This window comes from Triticum urartu, chromosome 1 (genome assembly GCF_003073215.2).
Source record: "Triticum urartu cultivar G1812 chromosome 1, Tu2.1, whole genome shotgun sequence".
Taxonomy (NCBI): Eukaryota; Viridiplantae; Streptophyta; class Magnoliopsida; order Poales; family Poaceae; genus Triticum; species Triticum urartu.
In genome coordinates this window covers 97,278,444-97,296,963 of record NC_053022.1, presented here as the reverse complement: position 1 = coordinate 97,296,963, position 18,520 = coordinate 97,278,444, and the positions used below count along the sequence as shown (strand labels likewise).

Below are 18,520 nucleotides of genomic sequence, written 5' to 3'. Positions count from 1 at the left end.
TGCCATAATTCACATACATTCATGGATAGAATGCCATAATTCAAAATATGATGACTGTAAACACTAAACAGGATGAGATGATATAACTATATGATGTCTTTATTAATTGCCATGCCATAATTCAGATAGATGATGTGTATGTACTATGTAAACATGATGGCATGCTATAATTCAAATATATGATTTATATAGTAAGCAAGTAAGCAGATGGCAATCCATATATGATGTAAAAACTAAGCAATGCAAGACAACATGCATGACATGGGTGATATAACCCTGCCAAGTTTGAGCATAGACCTCAGGGGGGAAATAGGACTGGTCATCAGTCTCTGAATCCTCCTCTGAGGAGCTCTCTGTAACCAGCACGATGTCTGCTTCAGCAGGTAGCATTGTCTGCTCTGAATACCTTGTTTTCACTCCAGATACTTCCATCACCGCTTCAAATGGCTGATGCACAGGAAGAGTAGTTGAATATACACACATTGTCGCCAAATGGAACACGTAATACAAAAAATGATAGCATGATATAATTCACATACATGATGATTGGCTCAACAGCATGGCATTGCATAATTCACATATATAATGCCTTTGCAACAAGATAGCATTGTATAATTCACATATATAATGTCTTGCAACAAGATGGCAATGCATAATTCACATATATGGTAATTAGACACTGAACATGTGGCATTCACACAAAGCATGTCTAAACTAATCAAATGACATAGCAATGCAAGACACCATACGCACGATATGAGCAACATAACCCTGCCAAGTTAGAGCATACACCTCGGGGGGGAATAGGACTGGTCATCTGTCTCTGAATCCTCCTCTGAGGAGCTATCCGTAACCAGCGAGATACGCGCTTCGTCAGATAGCATAGTCTGCTCTGAAGACCTTGTTTTCACTCCAGAATTTGCCATCACCATGTCAAATGGCTGATGCACATGAAGAGTAGTTGAATGTAATAACATTGTTGACAAATGTAATATGTAACGAAAAAAAGGATGACCTGATACAATTTACATATAAGATGACTGGCTAAGCAGGATGGCATTGCAAAATTCACATATATGATGCCTGGCTAAACAAGATGGCGTTGCATAATTCACATAAACGATGAATAAACTAAACAGATGGCATTCGCACAAAGGATGTCTAAACTAAGCAGATGACATATTTGATGTATAAAGTAAGCAATGCAAGACACCATATGCATGATATAACCAACATCAGCATGCCAAGTTAGAGCGAAGACCTCAGGGGGTAAATAGGAGTTGTCTTCTCCATATGAATCCCCCTCAGAACAGATATCTTCCTCTCGATTACAATCCGAAATGCGTGGAGGGGGGCTGCCTTTGCGCCTACCACGGAGCGACGTCTGCATGAAATTTTATTACCACACAAGGCTTGTCTCTTTTGCTCTACATGTTCAGTTCCATTGTTTACAATAACTGTCATGCATAGGAATAAAACATAGTGAGATTATGTAATGAGTGCATGCAGAAATCCAGAGTGATGGTAGCAACCTGTGGATAAACCCAAAACCAATAATAGCAGGCAGATAATGGATTTAGTTAAAAAATACAGATAATGGCTTCTTTACTATTTGTTTCCCACCCAACATGAAACTCATAGTAGACACCGGAGATTAACCAGATAGTAGATAGATACTATTGATAGCGGCCCCAATATGTACCCCACAACCATTTAAAAACTCAAGTTTGACCATTACTTTGGAGCTGACTCAGAGTCTAATCGGTGAACAGGACGATAAAGTAGCATGTAATATTAAGCGATGCATAACGTAAGCAGACACGAAAGAGTGTGGCCTCTCTTGCGGACCCATGTAGTCCTCGAGGTCATCTACTCGGTTGATGATGGTAGTGCAGTTTTCATGGATGCCAGCGGCGGGGAAGAAGATCTGAGGCGGCAAAAGATAGTCTGGAGGCCGGATCCCTGCTGTGCTGGACCCTTCTGTCGTTGGAGCAACTGAGCTGGGGTGGACGACGGCGCAGCAGGAGCGGGACAAACCACGCAAGGTTTTCTTTGACAACTATCTGTAAGAGAAGTAATTCTGTAAGGACTCATTTGAATTGGAGGATTCCAACAATGCAGGGATAGGAAATAGACAGGAATAGGATAGGAATGCACGTGCAAAACAGAGAATTTAAAAACACAGGATTTCTGCCAATCTGGGTGTTTGATTCACAAAAATTGGAAGATCACAGGATGCAAAGAAGCATGGTGAGATTAAGTAAAACCACAAGAAAATGTACGGTTATAATGCTATTATGCTACTATCTCTTAGTCTTGTGCTTCATGAATAGGAATTTGAAAAGGAGGACAAGTGAAAATTAAAATTCCTACGTTTTTTCTTTCAAGGAGACACTAAAGGAACAAATCCGTGTGCTCAGTGGACAATATATATAACATGTAGAGTAAAAAAGAGATGCAACAAGTGTACAACCTCTTTGGCGAAGCCATGTCGATCTCAGCGTGATTGGGTTGGCCGGTGAGGATGCTCTGGCTGACTTGGCTGTCGGAGGAGGGGAAGAAGATCTTAGGTGTCTAGAGATGGAGCCCGAGGTACTGCTCCGCTGTCATCGAGGGTTTCGTCGTTGGAGCAGCTCCAGTGAGTTGTATGATGCCGAGGCTGAAGCAGGACAAGAGAGACAACGAACAACGTTAACCTGAGTGGAATTCTAATATCATCTCCAATACATGACGTAAAATACATAACCACAAAGTGCTAGATGTAAAATACATCAGCCGCTCATCTCTAAACTTAACTGTCGAAACTGAATTTAACTGTCGAAACTGAACTTAACTGTCGAAACTGAACTTAACTGTCGAAACTGAATTTTGCTGTCAAAACTGAATTTTGCTGTCGAAACTGAACGCACTAGCAAGGTGAGGCTACACGTCGGTCGATTGACTTTTTCATCTCTGGTCAGTCGATTTTGCAGCCGTTGGATACGAAATCAAGGGCATGCGGTTCATCTTCAACCTCCGCCCCACTGAGCCGGCCAAACACCAGCCCCCCGCCGCCCGCGGCCGGCGGTGCGCCGCCCCGCCCGCACCGGAAACACTCCCCACCGCTGGTCCGCCGCCGCCCCGGCCATCCCTCTAGCCCTCCCCCCCCTCCCCTGTGCCGAGCTTTTTCTCCGGCGATCCCCACGCCACCGCCCCACCACCGCCGCCGACCACCGCCCCCATCCTGAACCCTAAGATAGATAGTGGGGTACCTCTCCGGCGAGCCCCCCTCCCCGCTGCGGCTGGTTCTTCCTTCACCCCGGCGGCATCGGAGTGAAGTGTAGCTAAATCGGAGCAGCATCGCAAGCAAGAGCAAGAGCGAGAGCAGCAGCGCGAGCAAGAGCAATAGCAAGAGCAGACCATGCAGGGGACCGAGAGGAAGAGCAGAGCAGCAGCGCGAGCGAGAGCTAAAGCAGCAACAGGTCGTACTGATGTGGACGTCGCCGCCGAGGGAGCGATGTCGTGGAGGAAGTGGCCGGCGATGCCGCCGTGGATGGACCCGCGCCTTGTCGGCTCGGGACCGATCGCCGGCAGCACCGTGAGATCGAATCAAGAAGAAAATGCGACAATTAGTGTACAACCTCTTTGGTGGCGCCGATTAGGCCGCAGCTTCATCCGAGGAAACGGTGATGATGATGCTCTTCTGGTGGTGCAGGTGAAGACGGTGGTGTGGGAATGGAGGTGGCACGAAAGACGAGGGGAACGTCGGGGCAGCTCCTTGGAGGTGGAGGACGGGGTGGCTGAACCGGCGGGACGATGAGATCAACGACGGATCCTCATCCGGTACGGTGGATGAGGGACGTCGAGGTGTTGCTGTGGACGACATCGTTGGGGAAGAGGCTCCGGCTGGGTGGCGGAGGGAGCAGGGTGTGGGGTTTCGTCGCGGGTTTTCGCGGCCTCGGTGTACGAATGGGTGGGCGGATGGGATGGCAGTGGGGAACCATGGCTTAGAGACACGCTTGTCCGAAATATGGGGTAAGTTACGAAAGTACCCCCACCGATTTGAGGCGGTTCTTTCAGTTCTGGGGTACCACGGGCATTTCACGTGTCAGGATTTCACAGGAGGTGGGAGTTTTCATGCGCGTTGTAATTTCGGAATAGCAAGGCGCAGGTTGAGATGGAGGGAGTTGTCGGAGCACAACAAGACAAAGATATATCTTAAATATTTCGGGCTAACAAGGCGCGGGTTGAAATTTCTAGACAAGCCTAACGTGTACTGTACCAAATCAATGCGCCCTACAAATGTCATTCAAAACTTTGAATTCATGTTATGTTCAATTAAAATATTTCGCTACGTGTATAATGCATGCAACCTACTACTCAAATGAACGTTTTAGTGCATTCCAAACGTATATACTACCGCTTCAATATGAACTAAATTTCAATTCGTTTCTCTATTGAATAAGATCTACAGTAATGATTGTTGTGAAGTCAAAGCATTTGAATTCGTTTCTCTATTTTAATAAGATCTACAATCATCATTATTGTCAAGTTAAACCATCGTTTGTGTATTATCTTCACATCACACCACATGATTAGTCTCGAGTTACATATGAACTATGTGTACTATATGAACTCGAACTAGATTTTTTGAATCCACTTTATTTTTATTTCAAATCACATTACATTTCTAGCTCTAGCTAGATCTTCATAATCTAAACCATGTCTCATATGTATGATGTGTTTATCACATTATGTATGGTGCCCCGCCCCCCTACGCCTACAAGTATTTAGATGTGAGTTGCAAACACCACACATTACCACAAATTCAAATAAAATGTGAGAATGATCGATATATAGTATTGTTTAGATTGTTCGATATTTAGTTGTAAGCTGCAAACGCCACACATTATCACAAATTCAAATAAAATGTGAGATTGTTTGATGTATAGTATGGTTTAGATTGTTCGGCATTTACCTGTGAGTTGCAAACACCATGCATTATCACATTATGGTATAACATGTGCACAACACGTGTATCACCGCTATATTCATGCATGCAATGTTTAAAACACTATGATCTCCTATTCAAATATATGAACCTGCTTTCATATCAAATTATGATCTTTGTTAGTCTCTTACACCCACACAATCCTCTAACCTTTGTAGCTACCACTAACTTTCTCTCGTGCATGCACACGCCCTCCTCGCCCTCCCCCTCCCTCGGCATTCTATCCACCGGGTACATTCATTTTTTCTTTAGGGCGTTCTCCCAGAGTCTCCACAACTCTTTTCCGACACACACCGATCGATAAACCTCTCCAGCGATGCCTGCCTACAACATACAAACACACCTTCAATCTCCTCCTTTATGTGTCCTTGCCTCGTGTCTCTCATACGGTCAGACACATGTGTAAACTCTCGCCCCTCTTTTCATCGCTCTCACAACCGCACACTCCTCCCCCTATCTAGCTAGTAGTTGGGCCTCTCGCACCACCTCCTAGCTCCATTCTCTCTGTATATCCGTCTCGCTGGGCCTTATTTGCCTCTAACAAATGGACGTACATCGACCGATCTCTCGCTATACATATAGCTAGCTAGGTCCTTATAACTTGTTTTTACCCACACGTCAATCGATCTACCTCATTAGTTGTGTCTCTCCCTTCCTCCGACAAACAACAATTGATTTACCGATCTAGTTAGGTTTGCTTACTAAACACATGGTTCCCCTTCATCATCCATGGATGTGTCCCGACAGATCTATCACGCACAGGCACACATAGAAACACATCCCCACTCTTATTGATAACATTGCAGTTCCACCCTCAGTTTTTCTAGTAGGCCTCTCCCACCATCTTCGAGAAGCAACTCCATCACCCAACCAGCACTCTACCCCTCTCCCTCCCTCTCTCTCTCCTCTCTCTCTCCCATCATATTTCCTGTCCTTCAGTTATGTATGGATGTCGACCGATCTCCCTCAAGACATAGCTGGGTCTCCCCTTCTCAACACATATACGAGTCATTCTACCTCTATAGTTATGCCTCTGCCTACCCCTCCCCCCCCCCCCCTCCCCCCACACACACCGATACATCGAGCGCTCTAGTCATGTCTCCCTGCCACACACACAAACTTGACGTGTGCCCTCTAACGTTCCGGTAGGCCAGTCGCCCTATATCTTTGACTTGTACACACACACAATTTCGATGGCTCTCTTCATCGATCTTGCACCCACCCACTTAATCCTCTCTTCGACTCTATCGATAGCTATGACCCCTCCCTCTCTTCTCGTGGATTGCCCGAACCTCTATGTATGATATGGATAGGCCTCCATTTCACACACATTGCATGCAAAATTTTGTTTGAGATGTCATCGACACATATTCCCACAAATAATTCACAATATCAACCCCCCCACCCCAAAACAAAAAACACTCACGAACGCGGTTTGTATCTCTCACACACACCCATGTAGGTGGGGGACGTGCACGAAGAGAAGAGGTGCATGCACGGCGCACGTACTCCCGTCTCTTTCAAAACCACACCCGCGCGGGTACACGGTGGAGCTCATTTCTGTACGAAAAAAGGCAGCCCACATGGTAATTTGGCACGTGTACTGGTTGTCCACTTGGTGGAGGGAGGATCATCTACCACGGGTGAACAAACAAATTGCGACTTGACGTGTTATGTTAAAAAAAGAGGCAAACCATGTGGGGCCTACCTTAGAGGCAAGGCTCTATACACTGGAGTACTTTTGATGTGTCCCGTCAACTCGCAGAACGAGGAGAAGCTTGCTTAGTACGCCATATCCCCCGCCCACGGGTGCAGTGGCTCGCAGGATGAGGTGAAGCTTGCTTACTACGCCTTACGCCCGCTCCCTCGCCCATGCGCGCGGTGGCTCGCAAGACGAGGAGAAAAATTTACTACTCCCTCCATTTACTCCTCGTCCCTACTACCTTGGTTATAGAGATTATATCATATTGTTTGGAATATATATGTCCTTTAGTAGATTTCAATATGAACTACTAGTACATACTCCAAACTCTGATGTATATAGACATATTTTAGAGTGTAGATTCACTCATTTTGCTCCGTATGTAGCACTCTCCCTCGCCCCTCGACCCTCGCGCATGTGGTGGACGTGCAGCAATTCATTCGGTCTCATATAGCCAGAATGATATATACTGCACTACCATTATTCCTCGACTTCCAGAAGAGGCAAAGAGCCAATCGCATGGTCACTATTTCGGAGATGCCAAGTGCAAGGTTATAGGAGAACGAGTAGTAGGTGCCACATCATTTATAGATAAAGTTTTTTTTCTTCAATGGCACATACGCAATATGATAGGTTCATATGGAGAGAAAAGGAAACCGCTCCACTATATACATAGTCAGGACGGGCCAGCCTACACGGTTGCTTGCTGGGGTTGCTCTCTTCACACTCTCTCGCACAAAACGACTATGGCCACATCTCTAACATCCCGGCGGATCACGTCCGCTTGGGGAAGGGGTGGATGCTTAGTGTAGATGCGGTGGCCATCGCCGACGGCGAAAACCCACTGTCGGCACGTCCCGATCAGGGGTCCCCGCCGTTCTCTCTCACAAAGCCGGTGAGGTTGCCTTCGTCCCTTGCTCACTGCCGCGACATGCGCAGTTGCCGCCTCCCGCCGCCCTCCTCAAGGTTGAGCTACGTCCCTCAGGTACAACTCCCTTTACAGCCGGCTTGCACCACTGCTCCAGCTGCCCACATCACTCCCTGTGGATATTTCTCTACTTCTTTGCCCCGCACATACCTCTACTGGCTTCTACGTACTGTATTTGTGATGAGTTTATGTCTCATCAACTAGTCCCAGTAATCTTATTCTAATCACGCTTGTTCAATTTCTTTGCCACAGGGATGCTCATCTCGATTTTGGTGAAACTGCACAAAATGATCCGATGGTCAAAAGGTTGCAAACTTCATTTATTAGGAAGCTCGAACGTTGCCAGCAAATTGAAGTCTGGTCAGGGTTCACGGTTCAAGGGCTAGGGACTGCATGGATCGTTTTTTTCTATAGCTGCCTCTGTTCCAAAATAAGTGTCAACTTTAGTAGTAGTACAACTTTGTACTAAAGTTTGCACAAAGTTGAGAAACTTATTTTGGAACGAAGGGAGTACATATTTGCGATGATCTGTCAATCATTGAGATGCAATAGCATGCATGTTATTCTCCTTTGTATTTGATGAAATGTTGCAACGGGCAACCTTGGACGCAAGATACATATAAGAGAAGCTGGAAGCTTCATAGCATTGTACAAATTTATCTCGCTGATAAATTATAGTACGTACTATACTAGTACTTCCTCTGTTCCTAAATATAAGTCTTTGTAGAGATATCACCATGAACCACATGCGGATGTATATAGATGCATTTTAAGTGTAGATTCATTCATTTTGTTCCGTATGTAGTGGAATCTCTACAAAGACTTATATATACTAGTAATAGCTAGCCCCCACTACTAGGAATTCTCTATCCTCTCCTTGAGCCATGTCATCAAAATTGATGTAGCCGTTAGATGAAGTAAATCAGTCCATAATAGCCGTCTGATCTTGATGTTGAGAGGCTCCGCACTAAGCCACATGCAAGCATGCAGAAATACCGTGCCACATCCATGTGAGTGGGTTTTAAATCACATCAACATGTCTGCATGCAAACATGCACCGGTGGCATGCATGTAAGTCAGCTTATAAGTCCCATTAACATGTCAAAAAGAAAAATATAATCCCATTATGCAATAGGAGTTGGCTGATCTTTTTTCCTTACGTGGGATGATCTAAATGATGATGGGAGTTTATTTAGTTTGGCTACCACATTTGTCATGCGGTTATAGAGTTTTTTCTGTTCTATAAAATCGATAATTTTGTGCAGAGAGATATACCGCTGTACCGCGCCAACGCGCGGGGACTCATCTAGTAATATTTAGGAACGGAGGGAGTACTATGTAAAGAGTTAGGTGTCGCACGGTGATAGTGTGAGGTGGGCCATGTAATCACAAAGCCTGCGTGTTTTCACTACTCTTGCACGCCTCCGCTGTAAGAATGGAGAAAATTGTAATCTAGTAGTAGTAGTATACCTCCTTTCGCTGAAAGCGTGGGACATCCAGCAGTCCTACCACCTCAGTAATAAAGACCAATGAGCCATCAAATCACATAGACCCAGCAGTAAGTTGGATGGACGAAGCAACCATCACTCTTGCGCCAGTGAGATGTTGTGTCCGCTCTGCCCGGGCATGAATGCGGCACCGATTCTTTGGAGCGGCGCTGACCGTTTCGGGCGGGAAGCGCGCGCGGGCGATGGAGGGGCTTTGGGTGGGACAGGCTGTTCAGGACCGGGCATGGCAGCTGTCCGCATGTCCCTACCGGACACGCCCGGAAACGAGAGGATGCACCGACTCTCGCGGCTAAAATCGTACACTACACAACATCTCTCTGTAGGAGTAGGCCGATCTGTCGCTCTCTCTCTAAGTCACACATGGTGTTAAACACACACACACACACACGCACGCACGCACGCACGCGCGCGCACCTTGGTCCCCTTGCACCTTCTAACATGACTTATTACACCTAGATGGAGGGTGTAGTAAGTATACGAGATACGATGCCACACTGACTTAAGTCGAATACAAGTGCCCAAAATTTGTGTGCATGTTATAATAAGGATTCACTTAAAATAGTACGTGAGCGAACAGAGGGATCAATTGGACAGTGTTCCCGAGCAGTAGCGAGATGTGTGAGGTAAGATACACCGCTGGCGCTTTTAATTTTTCTTATTAATTTGTTTGTTTCACCCTCTGACTAGTGGGACCCAACATACTACGTGGAGAGAGGTAAGGTGACTAAGGCTGCATTATTTCTGCACCATTGTGGATAGTCTTACTACCTGACGGTGTCCTGGACTAGGGGGTACTCACCACGTCATCTCCTGATCTGTTAGATTGGGCCGAGGACCCCCATGGCCGTATACTCATGGGCCAGTTCGGACAGCTGCCGCATACAAGGAAGATTCCACAAGACTTGGCGATCAAGACAAGGACTCCTCCCCACCGGTGTATTCGGCTAGGACTCTTGTTATCCTAGGCCTCTGGTGCATTATATAAACCGAGGCCAGGCTAGTCGATAGATCATATACAACAATAACATACAATCATACCATAGGCTAGCTTCTAGGGTTTAGCCTCTCTGATCTTGTGGTAGATCTACTCTTGTACTACCCATATCATCAATATTAATCAAGCAAGACGTAGGGTTTTACCTCCATCAAGAGGGACCGAACCTGGGTAAAACATCGTGTCCCCTGCCTCTTGTTACCATCCGCCTTAGACGCACAGTTCGGGACCCCCTACCCGAGATCCGCTAGTTTTGACACCGACATTGGTGCTTTCATTGAGAGTTTCGCTGTGTGATTGGCAAAAGGATCGATGGCTCGCCTGCAGATCAACTGCGACTTCGGCATCTTCGTCACCGGCTCGACTAGTCACCTTGGCTTGATCGAGGACTGTGCCCTGCCTCCGATCGTCATGTTTGGACGAGGGCCTTCATCAACACCAACTCCGATCTCTATCAAGATTATGGAGGAATCGTCCATGGAGCTCGGGGGCTCAACGTCAACATTGCCCTCGGGCGACCGTGCTGTTTTTCTGGACAGCGAACGCATATCCGCCACCATCGCCTCCTCGAGTGTCGTTTTAATGATCGCTTTGGTGGAATTGTGCGGAATCGAGTCTACAACAACCTTGGAAAATTTCATCGAGTTCCGATGGAGGAATCTCTGGAAATCCGCTATATACCGGAGCCCTGTCAAATCTGGATGAGTTTAGGGCGTGGTGTCCAGCTTCTAGCTCGGACGTCCTTTGGAAGATCCAACCGTTGATCGGCTATGGAATTCCTATATCCACCACCTCTCAAACTTTCAGCTCGATCCGACCGTCCAAACTCCGGGAACCTTCCGATTAGTGCATCACTTTTCGGATCTGTTTTCTGCGCGAGAACGAATCCGACCCAAACTCATCTTTTCTATGAACGGGATTTCAGACATACTTTTTGAAGGAATTCTTGTGTTGGGTATTGTGTTTTGTTCCCAAACACATCCTGCTAATTTTGAAGTCTTTTCCAATAAGATCTTCACCATCACACTGGTGTTAAACCAGCCCGACAACGTTGCTCTACGGCTGCCGACCTGCGCTAGACAGGTCGTCACTTTGTTGAGCCAAGCTCAACTTCTTTGGATCATCGTCTCGGCAAGCCGAACAAGAGTCCGGCATCACGAAGGATAAATCATCACCAACATCGCCGCCTCACAGATTACACGGAGCGGGCATACCGGCATCGCCGCACGATCACTTCATCAAGCTGGCGTCGACCACGTCACGACCTGCATCAGCAGGGCCGCACTATTGCTTCTTCAAGCTGGTGTCCATCATGCTGACCTACTTTGACTCATCGGCTGACATCGAGGCTTCGACATCTCGGCTGGACCGGGGGCTTCGCCATCACTACAAGAAATATGTCAACTTATGACCTTCTGTCAGTGATCCTCGAAGAATTGGTCATAAATTTATGACCATTTTAGACCAATTGGTCAAAAGCTGTCTGGGGGGCTCTAAACCCTAAACCATAACGACCATTTTGGTTAGAAAGGTCATAATTTCATTAGAGGAAATGGTCATAAAGCAAACAGGGCTAGTCCGCTGCCTTATTTCTAGTTGTTAACGACCAATATAGATGGTCATAGCCTTGTAAATTGTGGTGGGTTGCTATCACTAGGCGCCACCTCATCAGTTTTGCCTATGTGTCATGTCCATGTGGCAGTTTTTGCCCTAGGTTGTGAAGCAACCTATATTTCTGTCATTCCCAAAATTCCCAAAAAAATCTCATAAATTCTTTGGGTCATATCTTCATCAAATATGTAAAAGTCCTTCCTTGCCTAATTCAAAACTAATTCAAAAATATTCATTTTCCTATTCTGTTCACAACAACACTTTATGAAGGAAGTGCTATTTATATATTCTGGATTACCCTAGGCATTTTTGGGCACTCTTTTCTATCGAAATCTTTACCGCACGACAAAATTCAGCTCCATTTTCCTAGCAAATCTTCCTCGGCAAATTTCCAAAGTTTTTGTCCACCTAGAAGCATTGTGAAGGAAGTACCTTTTTTATATATCGAAATGACATGAAATTTATACAGTTCCTTCATATGCCAAAATTATCACCCTCCTCCAAATTGCAGCTCAGTCAAATCATCTATGTGAGCCCAGGTTCAATTTATATTTTATGGTCAAATTGGCACGTTGCAAAGCAAGTGTTATATAGACCCCTCCTATTACCCTCAAACTTTTCAGGCACTCTTCCATACCCAAATCATTGCCACATGATAATATTCAGCTCAATTTTCCTAATAAATCTTTCTCAGGAAATTTCCAAAGTTTCTACCTCGAGAGAAGCTTTGTGAAGTAAGTACTAGCTAGGCGTACCCAAATGATCTGAAAATTTACCAGCGCATGACCATACCTATGTAACTTACCTACACCAATTTTTAGCTCCTTTAATTCATCCAATCTCTCTCACTAGTTTTCCCAAGTTTTTGTCCATATAAGAGCATTGTGAAGGAAGTACTACTTTGGCATGTCCAAATGGTATCAATTTTCTACAATGCTTTCCTATGCCCAAATAACCATCCTCCACTAAATTTCATCTCAATCCATTCATTATTTTGAGCCCAGCTTCAACATTCATATTTTTTTCTAGTGTGATACTTTGCAAAGCAAGTACCACCTAGGATCCTCCTTTTGAGCTAAAAATTTGTGAAGACATTCTCCTTAGTAGATGATAATCCTCAGCCAAAACTCATGCCCATTGGCCATGTGCATTTCCCGTACCGCTAATCAAACACTTGGCTGCTTATTCATGTTTGAGCATCAATCGGTCTCCTCGTGAGAATCTTATGTTGTGATTTTCTTCCTATCACCTACCTGGGGAGTGCCCAACCCACTAGACATGCCTAGGCTGCCCAGAACATATGGCAACGCCATGGTCACGCGGTGACCACGCGACAGGCATGCGAGTTTACATGCTCTAGAGTTGGGGGCCTCGGCCACCGCCCAAACCTCGACGTATCGCCACCAAACCATGTATTTATGATTAAATAGGTACTTATGTAACTAGAAATGATTTTTGGACAAAATAAATAGCAAACTATGAGGCAGCTGTAGTTCAAATTTGACCCGCTTCCTGCTGAATCGGCGGGAATTTGTCTTTTTCACCAGAGGTGGATCAAAACTTTTGACACCCAACCATTTTGTCAATTGTGCATTATATATGGCCTAGTATTTTATAAAAATTGATTAGGTCCAATTTTGCAACAAATATATGGTAGGTCCTTCACAAAAAAACTCATTTTGGGCACTCAGAAAAATGGAAAATGAATTTTTCGTGCAAAGAAAATGAAAACTTCCTTAGGCAACATTGTTTGGAATTCCAAGATGCACCCTTGTGCACAATATGAGATCATTTGAACAAACTATGCCATGAATGTGGCCATAAGATTGATCATTTGGCTTGAAAGCCATGAATCTTCACGCATGATAGCTCATTTCTGAGAACACTTTTTTAAAAGAATTGCCGTATTACAAGTTTATTATTTTTCCTGGGAACTTGGCCATATATAATGACACAATGCGAAGGTTTCCCTATTTTTTGATTTTTTTTGAACTTTTTATGCCCGTTTCAAAATGCGGTCAAAACGGTGGGAATGACCGTTCCTAGCTAGTGGTTGAATCTTGAATTTTTTTGTGTTTCTCTGATTAAATAGATACTTATGTACCTAGAAATGATTTTTGGAAAAAATAAAGAGCAAACTACGAGGTAGCTACAGTTTAAATTTGACCCGCTTCCTGCTGAATCGGCAGGAATTTGTCTTTTTCACGAGAGGTGGATCAAAACTTTTGACACCCAAACATTTGGTCAATTGTGCATTAAATATGTCCTAATATTTTATAAAATTGATTTGGTGCAATTTTGCAACAATTATTTGGGAGGTCCTTCACAAAAAAACCTCCTTTTGGGCACTCGAAAAATGGAAAATGGTTTTTTCGTCCAAAGAAAATGGAAACTTCCTTAGGCAACATTGTTTGCCATTCCAATATGCACCCTTGTGCACAATATGAGATCATTTGAACAAACTATGCCATGAATGTGGCCATAAGATTGATCATTTGGCTTGAAAGCCATTGATCTCCATACGTGATAGCTCGTTTTTGAGAACACTTTTTTAAAATAATTGCCGTATTACAAGTTTGTTATTTTTCCTGGGAACTTAGCCACATATAATGACACAATGCGAAGGTTCCCCAATTTTTTGATTTTTTTTGAATTTTTTATGCCCGTTTCAAAATGCGGTCAAAACGGCGGGAATGACCGTTCTTAGCTAGAGGTTGAATCTTGGAATTTTTTTGGTGTTTCTCTGATTAAATAGATACTTATGTACCTAGAAATGATTTTTGGAAAAAAATAAAGAGCAAACTATGAGGCAGCTGCAGTTCAAATTTGACCCGCTTCCAGCTGAATCGTCGGGAATTTGTCTTTTTAATGAGAGGTGGATCAAAGCTTCTAACACTCAACCATTTGGTAAATTGTGCATTAAATATGTCCTAGTATTTTAGAAAAATAATCTGGTCCGCTTTTGCAACAAATATATGGTAGGTCCTTCACAAAAAAAAACTCATTTTGGGCACTCAAAAAATGGAAAATGAATTTTTCGTCCAAAAAATGTATTTTTTTAGGCAACATTGTTTGCTATTCCAAGATGCACCTTTGTGCAAAGTATGATATAATTTGAACAAATTATGCCATTCCAAAATGCACCCTTGTGCAAAAAATATAATAGAAACACATAGAAAAACACAATTACGTATGCTTTGTTCTCATTGGTTGAAATGTTTGTGCCATGGATTGATGACATGGCATCCATCCACCCATCCCATTTATCTAAAGAAAAAAAGAGAGAGAAAGAAAAAGAACCCTATCCCCTCCCACCCCCGGGCAGCCCAACCACCCAAACCCTATCGCCTCCCACTCCATCGCCGCCGCCCTCTTCTCCCTAGATCCATCGCCGCCGCCCCCTTCTCCCCCACCACCGGTGCTGTCCCCACCCTCCATGCCCTCGCCTCGGGTGGCGCAACACCCTCTTCCCCTCCACCACTCTCTTCCCTTGGCGCGCCCCACCCCAAACCCTACCCACAACCGCCGCCGTGCTCCATCACCAGCGACCTTGCCGCTGCCGCCCCTATCCCCTCGCCCTATCTCCATACCCGCGACGCCGAGCCGGACGGGAGGAGCCACCGCCCTGCAGCACGCTCGCACTGGTACGTACAGGCGGTGCCCTCGCCGGATCTGAACAAGAACACCGAGTGGTTCATGTACCTGGCGTTCCTAGATCCATCCGCCCCACCCTCTACTCACCCTATCTCCCTCAGTGTTGGGGCATCCAGATCGAGTAGGTCAGGTGCCGGCGCTCCACGATCTCCATGCGATGCGCCGGCGAGGCGACGGTGATGCTTGTGGTGGACGCCTCTGCCGTCTTCCACCGACACATAGCCGCGCCCTCCGACGCCGCTCTTCCACGCGACGAGAGGCCTGGGTGCCGCTCGGCTGGGACAGAACCCTACGCTCAACGATGCCATGGACATGGAGGTCTTCAAGGTACCCTCTTCCTCTCCTTCTCTGTCCCTCACCTCCAATACTTGCCACTGAGCTCGTGACAACGCCATGTCTCACTTGGGCCCTCTGATGCTTGCTCGCTATGGTCTCTCGATGAACACAATTGCTTACTCCTAAAATCCCTAATTCCTAGGGTTTACTCTTGCTGTTCTACATACTTTCATGTACCACTATCATACTCCAGGCTTGCTTAGAATTGCAATTCCACGCTTAGAATCATGACACCATCGAGTCACAGGGACATCTCAACTTCTGAATGAAAAAAACATTAATCTTGTCTGAATCATCCCTCTTCTGTAGGTCTTTATGAAGCTTTGGAACTGAGGGACGGTGGATCTGACTACTTGGGAAAGGGTGTTTCCAAGGTTCCATTTGAGCGAATTTTATATTAGCATGAATAACGAATTCCCGGGCTACAGTCTTAAAGTAATTCTGTTACCTAGTTAGTGTTTGGAAGCAGCTGGAGTGAATGTGAGAAAAGTTGAATAGATTACACATTTTCCTAAAATGGTATAGCTTAATTTATTTTTTAGCTACTGCAGCATTTCTTGAAATGATTTTTATTCTAAGCATTTTTGTCATACTCAATAAGCTAGTTCCTGAATCAAATTTGATAATGAAATGTTTCTGTAGCAAGCTATAGTTAATTAGTTGGCAAGTGTGATGTCCATTCACGCCTCCTCTGTTTTTTGCAGGTCTGGCAGCACCGCCGTGTCGACGACGAAGGTGGTGACCGCGGCAGCGAGCGGCGCGAGTTGGTGGCTGCGGGACTCGACGGCACGGCTCATATATGCGCGAGCTGGGCATTACTTTGAGTTCATATATGTGCTTGTCACTCCATAGGTTATAGTGATTCCCTCTGTTTCCTTATATGTTCTTGTAGTTTGGTTGCTTTCCTGTTCATGCATGTTTGTACAGCTATATATAGTTATGCTGTGAATTTGTCATGCATGTATTGAAATGTAGGAAATGTTTAATACATGTTCACTCTCAGTTGGGATATTGAATTGTACATAGTTATGTGATTCATGTCTGCTTCTTATCTTATTAAGTCATTATCTTTATGTCCTTGCTACCAGTAGGATTCTTAATAGCTTGTTTTGTAGTTCTCTACTTTATGCAAATAGCTTCTTATAAGGCAATATAATTGGTTGTTTTGTGCTGCTGGCCTAATTAAACATGATCAATATGTATACTTGTTTGAGATAGACATTTCATGCATGTTTATGAGGTACGAATTCTACAGATGTCACAAAATATTGGTGGCAAAGTGTCTTCTTATCTTTATATTTACTTAGCTAAAATCTTAGAGTAACAATAACTGTACTTGACAAGTAAACATTAGCATCTTAAATGATCATCTTAAATGATTAGCTAAAATGATGTAGGAGTAGTAGAAACTTCATGGTTGATCCTGATTGCTGAACATGGGAGATGCATCTTCTTTTGCATATCAATTACATAGTAGTACTATATAATGCTTGCCGATGTGGTACATTCAATACTGGTAGCACTGGCCATTTTACGCCAGGCTTTAGATTCTGCCGAGCCAGATCCGTTGACCCGCGGTTTGATTTGTGGTGTACGAGATTTGTTCCTGGGCTGACGTGGTGTGTTTGCCGGTGTGATTTTCGCAGGCCTTGGACAAGATCAGTACGGTGCCGATGGAGGCCCTCGCCGCCGGCGCCGATGTGTCCATGATTGGGCAGTTTGGTGTTGGCTTCTACTCCGCCTACCTTGTTGCCGAGAGGGTCGTCGTCACCATGAAGCACAACAACGACGGGCAGTACGTGTGGGAGTCCCAGGCCGGTAGCTCCTTCACCGTCACTCTTGATACATTTGGGGAGCAGCTCGGCAGGGGTACCAAGATGGTCCTCTACCTTAAGGACGACTAGGTATGCAGTCCAATCCTCCTATACTTTGATGGCTTACTCTTCATGTCTTGATGTGGTTCTCTGCATAGTGTAGCTGTATTAGACTCACTATGAGATTCCACTCTTGTTTTGTTAAAAAAACATGAACTGTTAAGTCATCTATTCATGGTCGTTGCTTTTGTTCAGTATATATGTGTGCTTTCTGATTTGTATGCATAGGTGGTTATAGGTTGCTGTGATGAATATAAATATTAACAAGTGCTCATGCATGCCGGTATACTAGAGCTAGTTGTATGTGCTCATTACCTTCCTGTTGTCACTTTGTCAGCATCAATCCAATCCAACTCAGCCGAATGAATCTAACCTGCTCGTTTAGTTCTCGCCATCGATATCGGTGGTAGCCAACAACTAACCGATCTTAGCTGCTTCCGGCTGTTTGGCGTCCTATGTATTTTTTGCTGCTAGTCTCAGAAATAATGCATAAATGGCATCAAAACTGCTTCATGCTATCTCTCGGGCAAAGTAGATGCTAGTTTGGTTACTATCTGTACATCATCAGGTCTACTTGATGCAAGTCTCTATTTTTTGTTTGTCTCTCTTTGACATATTGCTTTTTCTTTTTGAATGTGCAGGTTATTTGCATCTTGATTAGGAGATGATGGTGATCATCTTTTGTTGCGGGGAACCTGTTAGATAAAGTTTATGTGATTTGAACCTGCAAGATACAGTTCTGTATAATGTTGTGTGAGATAAAAGTTATGTACTTGTGAACATAGGAGATAAGTTATTGATATGTGTTGGTCTGTCTAATGTTATGCGAGATAAAGTTGTGTGAGAAAGTTTTCTATACTTGTGTTATTACTGTAGGAAAGAAGTACTGTTACTATACTGATTTGAGAATATTGGTTGTAAAT

At 44.6% G+C, this 18,520-nt stretch overlaps 1 long non-coding RNA gene across 1 annotated transcript; it reads left to right on the top strand.

Annotated features, from left to right (window-relative positions):
• Nucleotides 1-16,030: 16,030 nt before the first annotated feature.
• Nucleotides 16,031-17,628, top strand: LOC125513213. Its single transcript, XR_007285774.1, has 3 exons — nucleotides 16,031-16,097; nucleotides 16,428-16,575; nucleotides 17,370-17,628. It is a non-coding gene; the product is annotated as an uncharacterized LOC125513213 (long non-coding RNA).
• Nucleotides 17,629-18,520: the final 892 nt, after the last annotated feature.